This window comes from Malus sylvestris, chromosome 17 (assembly GCF_916048215.2).
Source record: "Malus sylvestris chromosome 17, drMalSylv7.2, whole genome shotgun sequence".
Taxonomy (NCBI): domain Eukaryota; kingdom Viridiplantae; phylum Streptophyta; class Magnoliopsida; order Rosales; family Rosaceae; genus Malus; species Malus sylvestris.
This window is the reverse complement of record NC_062276.1, coordinates 21,800,013-21,803,484: the sequence shown is the minus strand read 5'-3', so window position 1 is coordinate 21,803,484 and position 3,472 is coordinate 21,800,013. Positions and strand designations below refer to the sequence as shown.

At 37.2% G+C, this 3,472-nt stretch overlaps 1 long non-coding RNA gene across 1 annotated transcript; it reads left to right on the top strand.

The window, feature by feature from the left end:
• Positions 1 to 283: 283 nt before the first annotated feature.
• Positions 284 to 2,478, top strand: LOC126612402 (uncharacterized). Its single transcript, XR_007619047.1, has 4 exons — positions 284 to 499; positions 676 to 813; positions 1,430 to 1,488; positions 2,275 to 2,478. It is a non-coding gene; the product is annotated as an uncharacterized LOC126612402 (long non-coding RNA).
• Positions 2,479 to 3,472: the final 994 nt, after the last annotated feature.

The window sequence follows — 3,472 nt, the reverse complement described above, 5'->3', positions numbered from 1 at the left end:
TTTGTTTTCTTGACGTATCCCCGTAGTACTCGTCTTTACGGACGCGTAGGCGCAGATGGTTCGTGATTTGGAGTTTTATCGAAGAAGTTATTAACGTTTGAAATTTGGGATTTTAAGGAATTACAATTTTAGTAAAATATAGAAATTCTTTTATGAAAATGGATGGCCCAGATTTAATGGAATTTGAAATGGATGGCTGAGATGAGGGAAAGGTTTTTTGTGTGTGTATGTGTATGAGAAGAAGAACAAGAAAACAGAAAAGAAGAAGAGGGATTGGGCAAAACTGCCCAATCGGAGAAGGAGGAGAGGCAAATCAGAAAAAGAGAGAGGGAAAAACTGACCAACCAGAGGAGGGAAAGGAGGAAAGGAGAGAGGGCGAGAAGCGGAGGAGAGAAGGAAGAAATGGGTTTTTCCCCAACCCGTAGACCTGCGCGACCCAAGCTTCCAAATCGGCGGGTTTTCGCCATTTTCGTCCAATTTTCTGACGAATTGAATCAAGGTACCACTCCCAATCAACATCTAGGCCTTCCCTCTTCACGTTTCACCCCAAGAATCATTGAATTTCGTTGTGATTTCACGAAGAACACCCCTACGGGTGCCGCGACCCTTTTGTTTAAATTCTCCAAATTTTGAAATGTTTTCTTTCAATTACTAACACCATTAGCATTCCTTTAGGACCTAGAACAAAGCCCAAGAGGTAGTAGAGGCGTTGGAACAAGTTTGGAGGTCGAATTGGAACTCACCCAATTCTAGGGTTCTTCACGGTTTTGGTGAAATTGAAGCACTTCCAGGCCAAATTGGCATTGGCCACAGGTATGAAAGTTGTTCTACTCATTGAGATCTTCAAATATGCAAATTTTGGTAATTTTTTGAAATAGTTGAATTTTCCGGCGAGCCAGGGCGGCCAACCGCCACCCGCAGCGGCCCACGCGGCGGCGCGTGGCCAATGGCCTGCCAATGTCATTCTTAGCATGTGTTTAAGGTTCTAGGTTCAGTTTTGATAATTGATGGACGTAAATTGAGTAATTGAACCTAAGTTAGTTACGATTCGTGGTTAGGTGAAAATGTGAATTGACGATCTGACCGTTGGATCGTCACCAAACTTTGATACGTTGTAATACGTAATATTTGAGGATTATAGGAACTTACGGATTGGGAATCCGATTTACGGATCTTCCGGAATTGGAGTTGTAAGTTCATAAAATAGAATGTTAACCGTCACTTAGTTTTGGAAATTGACGGAGATCCGACCGTTGGATGGTAATGAAATTTTAGGATGTTGTCCTAGAGGTATATTGTGGACCTCTGGAAGTTACGGATTTGAAATCTGAGTTGCAGATTATCCGGATCGAACTACATAGTGACGTGTCTTATATAATATGTATTCTATCGGCATGATTTCTGAGGTTGGATTTGATTATTGTTCTAGGCACTAATCGTCATGACGCCTTGATGTACGGTGCTAGGGAGTTGTTGGGCGAACTCCAGGTGAGTGGGCAGTTTTATTTTCGTATTACCTATTTACAACTGTTTTTCCCAGAAAATAACGTGTTTATATGAATATATGAATTTAATTGCCATGCATGAAATTATTGGGATATCTAGCTTGAGTATTGATGCATATATATGTGAAATGACGCGGTGGACGCTCAGGTGAGTTTATTTATATATTGAAAGCTCATAACTTGCACTTAGGTGATAGTGCTTATATTATTTTCACCACACCGCACGCTCGCCTTGGATCCAAGTAGGTGGATGTCGTACAGACCATGTGAGGGTTCCGACATGCCAGTCGTACAGACCATTAGAGGGGTTCCGACTGGTGGGTGACCTTAGATATGCGCGCTGATGATTGATGTGAGAAGCACTAGAGCGTATTTATACACCTGTCATCGTACAGACTACCTTATGTAGTTCCAAGTGACGTGCAGAGTTAGACCGTACAGGTTACCGAGGTGACTCCGGTTAGTTTGGATGATGAGCTTTAGAATCAACCGTACAGGACCATTATAGGGTCTTCGGTTGATTTATTTTCACCTGATTTATATTGATGCATTCTGATTATGTTTTTGACACTTGGCATGGTATATTTTTTTGAAAAGTGTTAAAGGATTGTGATTTGAGATTTTTGCTTATATATATATGTATATATATATGCTATTTTCTGGGAAAGTATACAGGTTTTACAGTGAGGGGTTAGAAATGTTTTAAATGGAAAGTTTTCGAAAAACTTTGTTTTACTGACCCACTCAATTTTGTTTTACGCCCCTCCAGGTCCTAGATAGCAGAGCTTTGGTGGCCACGAGGAATCCAACGGTGTTCTGACAGAATTCACAAAAGTTGGACTCACCCTCGGGTGGGTCATCTTAGTAATTGTAATTTTTTTTAAAGCTTCCGAACTGTGTAAATGGTTACGTCACTCTCACGTGACGGCCAGCACGCCCTCCTTCGGGACGGGGTGTGTCAATTAGAGTGAAATATTTAATTAGTTAACATAATATATACCTATATTACTAAATATTACCAATTTATGCTATATTAAATATTGTCAATTTAACATAAATATTTACAAATAATATTTATCTCAATTTCTTTATAACAATTTAAGCAAATCAAATAAAGTAATGGAACACAAACATTCCTAATTTATATTACTAATTAAATTAAAATCTCTAAATAAATAATCAAATAAGGTAATGGACCACAAATATTCCTAATTTACCTTACTAGTTAAACAAACAATTTAAACATTAAAGAAGTTCAGTAATAAAACCTGAACTATTGAAGAATTCTATCGTCGATCTACTCTTTATGTAGTCAACCATCTAAATAAAGCTCCTGCAAAATCAAATCATAAAATAAAAATAAGCCATGAAGTGCTTGATGAAGAAACTAATAGAAGATACAAGTATGGGAGCAAAAGAAAATGAAAAACTTACTATGAGATGAAGAGAAGAATAAGGTGAAGTGCTTGATGAAGAAATAAATAAAAAGTATAAAAGTAAAAGAAATGAAAAACTTACTGTGAGATGAGATGAAGAGAACAAAAAGATCGATGATGAAGATTGCGGGTTGAAGATGAAGGCGAGAATAAAAATAATAAACTATTAAATTTCTGTCGGTTTTAACCGACAGAAAATTCAAATAATAACGGCTAGAATGCTAAAATAATAAAGTATTACCTTTCTGTCGGTTTGTAACCAACACTATGAACTTCCAAACCGCCAAACTATATAAAAAAAAATATTTTTAAAAAATATTCAAAATTCCTGACGGTTATGAATATTTTGTGTCAGTTTTATACGACAGTAAATATTCGACAGTAATTTCTGTCGGTTATATACGACAGAAATGTACTTTTTTCCGACACTAAATAAATTATGTGTCAGATATCTTTTATTCGACAGAATAACTCGTTAACCGCCACCATCATCCGACACTTAAAGCTAATATTGTAGTAGTGATATCATAA